Source organism: Schistocerca americana, unplaced genomic scaffold (genome assembly GCF_021461395.2).
Source record: "Schistocerca americana isolate TAMUIC-IGC-003095 unplaced genomic scaffold, iqSchAmer2.1 HiC_scaffold_16, whole genome shotgun sequence".
Taxonomy (NCBI): domain Eukaryota; kingdom Metazoa; phylum Arthropoda; class Insecta; order Orthoptera; family Acrididae; genus Schistocerca; species Schistocerca americana.
In genome coordinates this window covers 8,873,134-8,884,019 of record NW_025725687.1, presented here as the reverse complement: position 1 = coordinate 8,884,019, position 10,886 = coordinate 8,873,134, and positions in this window count along the sequence as shown.

Sequence of the window (10,886 nt, the reverse complement as noted above, 5' to 3'; positions counted from 1 at the left end):
GGACTTTCGTAATGACGATGGAACACAGAAATTGCATCGGAATTAAATTCAAAATGCACAATGACGACTTAAGTAGAAGGGATCAGACACTCTAACTTTCTATGTTTTGAACCTCTCCTTTGAGTCCCGTTTTAGATTCCGATGCTTCACTTCAGGTTTACTGTAACCCTTGGACCTTCTTATTGAGGATGAAACACAGAAATTGCCTCCGAATTTAATACAAAAGGCACAATAACGACTTAAGTACAAGAGCACAGACACTCTCACTTTCTATGATTTGAACCTCTTCTGTGAGTACAGTTTTAGATCCCGATGCTTCACTTCAAGTCTACTGTATCCCTTGGACCTTCTTATTGACGATGAAGCACAGAAATTGCATCCGAATTTAATACAAATGGCATAATGCTGACTTATCTACATGCGGACTGACACTCTAACTTTCTATCATTTGAACCTCTCCTGTGAGTCCAGTTTTAGATTCCGATGCTTCACTTCAGGTTCACTGTATACCTTGGACCTCCTTATTGACGATGAAACACAGAAATTGCATCGGAATGAAATTCAAAACGCACAATGCCGACTTCAGTACAAGAGGACTGACACTCTAACTTTCTATGATTTGAACCACTCCTGTCACTCCAGTTTTAGTTTCGGATGATTCACTTCAGGTTTACTGTATACCTTGGACCTTCTTATTGACGATGAAGCATAGAAATTGCATCGGAATTAAACTCAAATGGCACTATGCCGACTTAAGTACAAGAGGACTGACACTCTAAATTTCTGTGATTTGAACCTCTCCTGTGAGTCCAGTTTTAGAATCGGATGATTCACTTCAGGTTCTCCAAATACCTTGGACCTTCTTATTGACGATGAAACACAAAAATTGCATCCGAATTTAATACAAAAGGCACATTGACGACATAACTACAAAAGAACCGACACTCTAACTTTCTATGATTTGAACCTCTCCTGTGAGTCCAGTTTTAGATTCCGATGCTTCACTTCAGGTTTAGTGTATCCCTTGGACCTTCTTATTGACGATGAAGCACAGATATTGCATCGGAATTAAATTCAAAAAGCACAATGCCGACTTAAGTACAAGAGGACTGACACTAACTTTCTATGATTTGAACCTCTCCTGTGAGTCCAGTTTTAGATTCCGATGCCTCACTTCACGATTACTGAATCTCAGGGACCTTCGTATTGACGATGAAGCACAGAAATTGCATCGGAATTAAATTCAAAAAGCACAATGCCGACTTAACTACAAGAGGACTGACACACTTACTTTCTATGATTTGAACCCCTCCTGTGAGTCCAGGTTTAGATTCCGATGCCTCACTTCAGGTTTACTGTGTCCCTATGACCTTCTTATTGACGGTGAAGCACAGATATTGCATCGGAATTAATTTCAAAAGGCACAATGCTGACTTAAGTACAAGAGGACTGACACTGCAACTGTCTATGATTTGAACCTCTCCTGTGAGTCCAGTTTTAAATTCCGATGCTTCACTTCAGGTTTACTGTATCCCTTGGACATTCTTATTAACGATGAAACACAGAAATTGCATGGGAATTAAATTCAAAAGTCACAATGCCGACTTAAGTACAGAAGGACTGACACTCTTACTTTCTATGATTTGAACCTCTCCTGTGAGTCCAGTTTTAGATTCCGATGCTTCACTACAGGTTTACTGTATCCCTTGGACCTTCTAATTGACGATGAAACACAGAAAATGCATCGGAATTAAATTCAGAAGGCACAATGACGACTCAAGTACAAGAGGACTTACACTCTAACTTTCTATGATTTGAACCTCTCCTGTGAGTCCAGTTTTAGATTCCGATGCTTCACTTCAGGTTTAATGTATCCCTTGGACCTTCTTATTGCGTATGAAGCACAGAAATTGCATCGGAATTAAATTCAAAAGGCACAATGCCTACTTAAGTACAACAGGACTGACACTTTATATGATTTGAACCACTCCTGTGAGTCCAGTTTTAGATTCCGATGCTTCACTTCACGTTTACTGTATCCCTTTTACCTTCTTGTTGACGATGAAGCACAGAAATTGCATCGGAATTAAATTCAAAAGGCACAATGCCGACTTAAGTACAAGAGGACTTACACTCTAACTTTCTATGATTTGAACCTCTCCTGTGAGTCCAGTTTTAGATTCGGATGCTTCACTTCAGGTATACTGTAAGCCTTGGTCCTTCTTATTGACGATGAAGCACAGTAATTGCTTCGGAATTTAATTCAAAAGGCACAATGCCGACTTAAATACAAGAGGACTGATACTCTAAGTTTCTATGATTTGAACTTTTCCTGTGAGTCCAGTTTTTGATTCCGATGCTTCACTTCATTTTTAGTGTATCCCTTGGACCTTCTTATTGCGTATGAAGCACAGAAATTGCATCGGAATTAAATTCAAAAGGCACAATGCCTACTTAAGTACAACAGGACTGACACTTTATATGATTTGAACCACTCCTGTGAGTCCAGTTTTAGATTCCGATGCTTCACTTCACGTTTACTGTATCCCTTTTACCTTCTTGTTGACGATGAAGCACAGAAATTGCATCGGAATTAAATTCAAAAGGCACAATGCCGACTTAAGTACAAGTGGACTGACACTCTAACGTTCTATGATTTGAACGTCTCCTGTGAGTCTAGTTTTAGATTCTGACGCTTCACTTCAGGTTTACTGTATCCCAGGGACCTTCTTATTGACGATGAAGCACAGTAATTGCATCGGAATTACATTCAAAAGGCACAATGCCGTCTTAACAACAAGAGGACTGACGCTCTAAATTTCTATGATTTGAACCTCTCCTGTGAGTCCAGTTTTAATTTCCGATGCTTCACTTCAAGTTTACTGTATACCTTGGACCTTCTTATTGACGATGAAACACAGAAATTGCATCGGAATTAAATTCAAAAGGCACAATGACGACTTCAGTACAAGGGGATTGACACTCTATGATTTGAACGTCTCCTTTGAGTCCAGTTTTAGATTCCAATGCTACACTTCAGGTATACTGTATACCATGAAAATTCTTATTGACGATGAAGCACAGAAATTGCATCGGAATGAAATTGAAAAAGCACAATGCCGACTTAAGTACAAGATGACTGACGCTCTAATTTTCTATGATTTGAACCTGTCCAGTGAGTCCAGTTTTTGAATCCGATGATTCACTTCAGGTATACTGTATCCCATGGACCGTCTTTTTGTCGAGGAAACACAGAAATTGCATCTGAATTTAATACGAAAGGCACAATGCCGAGTTAAGTACAAGAGGACTGACATTCTAACTTCCTATGATTTGAATCTCTCCTGTGAGTCATGTTTTAGATTCCGATGCTTCACTACAGGTTTACTGTATCCCTTGGACATTCTTATTGACGATGAAACACAGAAATTGCATCGGTATTAAATACAAAAGGCACAATGCCGACTTAAGTACAGGAGGGCAGACACTCTAACTTTCTATGATATGAACCTCTCCTGTGAGTCCAATTTTAGATTACGATGCTTCTATTCAGGTTTACTGTATCCCTTGGACCTTCTTATTGACAGTGAAACACAGAAATTGCATCGGAATTAAATTCAAAAGGCACAATGCCGTCTTAACAACAAGAGGACTGACACTCTAAATTTCTATGATTTGAACCTCTCCTGTGAGTCAAGTTTTAGATTCGGAAGCTTAACTTCAGGTTTACTGTATCCCTTTTACCTTCGTATTGACGATAAAACATAGAAATTATATCGGAATTAAATTCAAAAGGCACAGTGCCGACTTAATTACAAGAGGAGTGACACTCTAAATTTCTATGATTTGAACCTCTCCTGTGAGTCCAGTTTTAGATTCCGATGCTTCACTTCAGTTTTACTGTATCCCTTGTACCTTCTTATTGACGATGAAACACAGAAATTGCATCGGAATTAAATTCAAAAGGCACAATGCCGACTTTAGTACAAGAGGACTGACACTCTAATTTTCTATGATTTGAACCTCTCCTTTGAGTCCAGTTTTAGGTTACGATGCTACACTTCAGGTTTACTGTATACCATAGACCTTCTTATTGACGATGAAGCACAGAAATTGCATCGGAATGAAAATGAAAAGGCACAATGCCGACTTAAGTACAAGATGACTGACGCTCTAATTTTCTATGATTTGAACCTCTCCTGTGAGACCAGTTTTAGAATCCGATAACTCACTTCAGGTTTACTGTATATCTTGGACCTTCTTATTGACGATGGAACACAGAAATAGCATCCGAATTTAATACAAAAGGCGCAATGCCGACTTAAGTACAAGAGGACTGACACTCTAACTTTCTATGATTTGAACCTCTACGGTGAGTCCAGTTTTAGATTCCGATGCTTCACTTCAGGTTTACTGTATCCCTTGTACTTTCTTATTGATGATGAAACACAGAAATTGCATCAGAATTTAATACAAACGGAACAATGCCGACTTAGGTACAAGAGGACTGACACTCTCGCTTTATATGATTTGAACCTCTCCTGTGAGTCCAGTTTTAGATTCTGATGCTTCACGCCGGGTTTCCTGTATACCTAGGACCTTCTTATTGACAATGAAACACAGAAATTGCATCCGAATTAAATTCAAAAGGCACAATGTGACTTAAGTACAAGAGGACTGACACTCCAACTATCTATGTTTTGAAACTCTCCTGTGAGTCCAGTTTTAGATTCCGATGCTTCACTACAGGTTTACTGTATACCTTGGAACTTCTTATTGACGATGAAACACAGTAATTGCATCGGAATAAAAATTCAAAAGGCACAATTCCGACTTAAGTACAAGAGGACTGACACTCTAACTTTCTATGATTTGAACCTCACCTGTGAGTCCAGTTTCAGATTCCGATGCTTCACTTCTGGTTTACTGTATCCCTTGGACCTTCCTATTGACTAGAAAACACAGAAATTGCATCCGAATTTAATACAAAAGTCATAACGCCGACTTAAGTACTAGAGGACTGACACTCTCACTTTCTATGATTTGAACCTCTCCTGTGAGTCCAGTTATAGATTCCGATGCTTCACTTCATGTTTACTGTATCCCTTGGACCTTCTTATTGACGATGAAACACAGAAATTGCATCCGAATTTAATACAAAAGGAACAATGCCGACTTCAGTACAAGAGGACTGACGCTCTCACTATCTATGATTTGAACCTCTCCTGTGAGTCAAGTTTTTGATTCCGATGCATCACTTAAGGTTTACTGTATCCCTTGGACCTTCTTATTGACAATGAAACACAGAAATTGCATCGGAATTAACTTAAAAAGGCACAATGCCGACTTAACTACAAGAGGACTGACACTCTAACTTTCTATGATTTGAACCTCTCCTGTGAGTCCAGTCTTAGATTCCGATGCTTTACTTCAGGTTTACTGTATCCCATGGACCTTCTTGTTGACAATGAAACACAGATATTGCATCGAAATTAAATTCAAAAGGCACAATGCCGACTTAAGGACAAGTGGACTTACACTCTAACTTTCTATGATTTGAACCTCTCCTGTGAGTCCAGTTTTAGATTCCGATGCTTCACTTCAGGTTTAGTGTATCCCTTGGACCTTCTTATTGCGTATGAAGCACAGAAATTGCATCGGAATTAAATTCAAAAGGCACAATGCCTACTTAAGTACAACAGGACTGACACTTTATATGATTTGAACCACTCCTGTGAGTCCAGTTTTAGATTCCGATGCTTCACTTCACGTTTACTGTATCCCTTTTACCTTCTTGTTGACGATGAAGCACAGAAATTGCATCGGAATTAAATTCAAAAGGCACAATGCCGACTTAAGTACAAGAGGACTGACACTCTAACTTTCTATGATTTGAACCTCACCTGTGAGTCCAGTTTCAGATTCCGATGCTTCACTTCTGGTCTACTGTATCCCGTGGACCTTCTTATTGACGATGAAGCACAGAAATTGTATCCCAATTTAATACAAAATGCACAATGCTGACTTAAGTACATGAGGACTAACACTCTAACTTTCTATGATTTGAACCTCGCCTGTGAGTCTAGTTTTAGATTCCAATGCTTCACTTCAGGTTCACTGTATACCTTGGACCTTCTTATTGACGATGAAACACAGTAATTGCATCGGAATTCAATTCAAAAGGCACAATGCCGATTTAAGTAGATGAGGACTGACACTAACTTACTATGATTTGAACCTCCTCTTTGAGTCCAGTTTTAGATCAGGATGCTTCACTTCAAGTTTACTGTATACCTTGGACCTTCTTATTGACGATGAAACACAGAAATTGCATCGGAATTAAATTCAAAAGGCACAATGCCGACTTTAGTACAAGAGGACTGACACTCTAATTTTCTATGATTTGAACCTCTCCTTTGAGTCTAGTTTTAGGTTACGATGCTACACTTCAGGTTTACTGTATACCATAGACCTTCTTATTGACGATGAAGCACAGAAATTGCATCGGAATGAAAATGAAAAGGCACAATGCCGACTTAAGTACAAGATGACTGACGCTCTAATTTTCTATGATTTGAACCTCTCCTGTGAGACCAGTTTTAGAATCCGATAACTCACTTCAGGTTTACTGTATATCTTGGACCTTCTTATTGACGATGGAACACAGAAATAGCATCCGAATTTAATACAAAATGCGCAATGCCGACTTAAGTACAAGAGGACTGACACTCTAACTTTCTATGATTTGAACCTCTACGGTGAGTCCAGTTTTAGATTCCGATGCTTCACTTCAGGTTTACTGTATCCCTTGTACCTTCTTATTGATGATGAAACACAGAAATTGCATCAGAATTTAATACAAACGGAACAATGCCGACTTAGGTACAAGAGGACTGACACTCTCGCTTTATGTGATTTGAACCTCTCCTGTGAGTCCAGTTTTAGATTCTGATGCTTCACGCCGGGTTTCCTGTATACCTAGGACCTTCTTATTGACAATGAAACACAGAAATTGCATCCGAATTAAATTCAAAAGGCACAATGTGACTTAAGTACAGGAGGACTGACACTCCAACTATCTATGATTTGAAACTCTCCTGTGAGTCCAGTTTTAGATTCCGATGCTTCACTACAGGTTTACTGTATACCTTGGAACTTCTTATTGACGATGAAACACAGTAATTGCATCGGAATAAAAATTCAAAAGGCACAATTCCGACTTAAGTACAAGAGGACTGACACTCTAACTTTCTATGATTTGAACCTCTCCTGTGAGTCCAGTTATAGATTCCGATGCTTCACTGCATGTTTACTGTATCCCTTGGACCTTCTTATTGACGATGAAACACAGAAATTGCATCCGAATTTAATACAAAAGGAACAATGCCGACTTCAGTACAAGAGGACTGACACTCTCACTATCTATGATTTGAACCTCTCCTGTGAGTCAAGTTTTTGATTCCGATGCATCACTTAAGGTTTACTGCACCCCTTGGACCTTCTTATTGACAATGAAACACAGAAATTGCATCGGAATTAACTTAAAAAGGCACAATGCCGACTTAACTACAAGAGGACTGACACACTAACTTTCTATGATTTGAACCTCTCCTGTGAGTCCAGTCTTAGATTCCGATGCTTTACTTCAGGTTTACTGTATCCCATGGACCTTCTTGTTGACAATGAAACACAGATATTGCATCGAAATTAAATTCAAAAGTCACAATGCCGACTTAAGTACAAGAGGACTGAGACTCTAACTTTCTACGATTTGAACCTCACCTGTGAGCCCACTTTTAGATTCCGATGCTTCACTTCAGGTTCATTGTATCCCTTGGACCCTCTTATTGACGATGAAACACAGAAATTGCATCCGAATTTAATACAAAAGGCACAATGCCGACTTAAGTACAAGAGGACTGACACTCTCACTTTCTATGATTTGAACCTCTCCTGTGAGTCCAGTTTTAGTTTCCGATGCTTGACTTCAGGTTTCGTGTATACTTTGGACCTTCTTATTGACGATGAAACACAGAAATTCATCGGAATTAAATTCAAAAGGCACAATGCCGACTTAAGTACAAGTGGACTTACACTCTAACTTTCTATGATTTGAAACTCTCCTGTGAGTCCAGTTTTAGATTCCGATGCTTCACTTCAGGTTTAGTGTATCCCTTGGACCTTCTTACTGCGTATGAAGCACAGAAATTGCATCGGAATTAAATTCAAAAGGCACAATGCCTACTTAAGTACAACAGGACTGACACTTTATATGATTTGACCCACTCCTGTGAGTCCAGTTTTAGATTCCGATGCTTCACTTCACGTTTACTGTATCCCTTTTACCTTCTTGTTGACGATGAAGCACAGAAATTGCATCGGAATTAAATTCAAAAGGCACAATGCCGACTTAAGTACAAGAGGACTTACACTCTAACTTTCTATGATTTGAACCTCTCCTGTGAGTCCAGTTTTAGATTCTGATGCTTCACTTCAGGTTTACTGTATCCCTTTTATCTTCTTATTGACGACGAAGCACAGAAATTGCATCGGAATTAAATTCAAAAGGCACAATTCCGACTTAAGTACAGGAGGACTGACACTCTAACTTTTTATGTTTTGAACCTCTCCTGTGAGTCCAGTTTTAGATTCCGATGCTTCACTTCAGGTTTACTGTATCCCTTGGACCTTCTAATTGACGATGAAACACAGAAATTGCATCGGAATTAAATTCAGAAGGCACAATGACGACTCAAGTACAAGAGGCCTGACACTCTAACTTTCTATGATTTGAACCTCTCCTGTGAGTCCAGTTTTAGATTCCGATGCTTCACTTCAGGTTTACTGTATCCCTATGACCTTCTTATTGACGATTAAACACTCAAATTGCATCCGAATTTAATACAAAAGGCACAATGCCGACTTAAGTACAAGAGGACTGACACTCTAACTTTCTGTGATTTGAACCGCTCCTGTGAGTCCAGTTTTGGAATCCGATGCTTCACTTCAGGTTCACCATATACCTTGGACCTTCTTATTGACGATAAAAGACAGAAATTGCATCTGAATATAATACACAAGGCACAATAACGACTTCAGTATAAAAGGACCGACACTCTAACTTTCTATGATTTGAGCCTCTCCTGTGAGTCCAGTTTTGATTCCGATGCTTCACTTCAGGTTTACTGTATCCCTTGGACCTTCATATTGACGATTAAACACAGAAATTGCATCCGAATTTAATCCATAAGGCACAATGACGACTTAAGTAGAAGAGGACTGACACTCTAACTTTCTATGATTTGAACCTCTTCTGTGAGTCCAGTTTTAGATTCCGATGCTTCACTTCTGGTTTACTGTATCCCTTTTACCTTCTTATTGACGATGAAGCACAGAAATTGCATCGGAATTAAATTCAAAAGGCACATTGCCGACTTAATTACAAGAGGACAGACACTAAAACTTTCTATGATTTGAACCTCTCCTATAGTCCAGTTTTAGATTCCGCTTCTCCACCTCAGGTTTACTGTATCCCTTGGACGTTCTTATTGACGATGAAACACAGAAATTGCATCGGAATTAAATTCAAAAGGCACAGTGCCGCCTTAAGCACAGAAGGACTGACAATCTAACTTTCTATGATTTGAACCTTTGCTGTCAGTCCAGTTTCAGATTCCGATGCTTCACTTTAGGTTTACTGTATCCCTTGGACCTTCTTATTGACGATGAAACACAGAAATTGCATAGGAATTAAATTCAAAAGGCACAATGCCGACTTAAGTACAAGAGGACTGACACTCTAACTTTCTATGATTTGAACCTCTCCTGTGAGTACAGTTTTAGATTCCGATGCTTGACTTCAGGTTCACTGTATCCCTCAGATCTTCTTATTGACGATGAAACACAGAAATTGCATCGGAATTAAATTCAAAAGGCTTATGGCCGACATAAGTACAAGAGGACTGACATTCTAACTTTTCTATGATTTGTACCTCTCCTGTGAGTCCAGTTTTAGATTCGGATGCTTCACTTCAGCTATACTGTAAGCCTTGGACCTTCTTATTGACGATGAAGCACAGTAATTGCTTCGGAATTTAATTCAAAAGGCACAATGCCGACTTAAATACAAGAGGACTGACACTCTAACTTTCTATGATTTGAACTTTTCCTGTGAGTCCAGTTTTAGATTCCGATGCTTCACTTCAGGTTTAGTGTATCCCTTGGACCTTCTTATTGCGTATGAAGCACAGAAATTGAATCGGAATTAAATTCAAAAGGCACAATGCCTACTTAAGTACAACAGGACTGACACTTTATATGATTTGAACCACTCCTGTGAGTCCAGTTTTAGATTCCGATGCTTCACTTCACGTTTACTGTATCCCTTTTACCTTCTTGTCGACGATGAAGCACAGAAATTGCATCGGAATTAAATTCAAAAGGCACAATGCCGACTTAAGTACAAGTGGATTGACACTCTAACGTTCTATGATTTGAACGTCTCCTGTGAGTCTAGTTTTAGATTCTGACGCTTCACTTCAGGTATACTGTATCCCAGGGACCTTCTTATTGACGATGAAGCACAGTAATTGCATCGGAATTACATTCAAAAGGCACAATGCCGACTTCACTACAAGTGGACTGACACTCTAATTTTCTATGATTTGAACCTCTCCTGTGAGTCCAGTTTTAATTTCCGATGCTTCACTTCAAGTTTACTGTATACCTTGGACCTTCTTATTGACGATGAAACACAGAAATTGCATCGGAATTAAATTCAAAAGGCACAGTGCCGACTTAATTACAAGAGGAGTGACACTCTAAATTTCTATGATTTGAACCTCTCCTGTGAGTCCAGTTTTAGATTCCGATGCTTCACTTCAGTT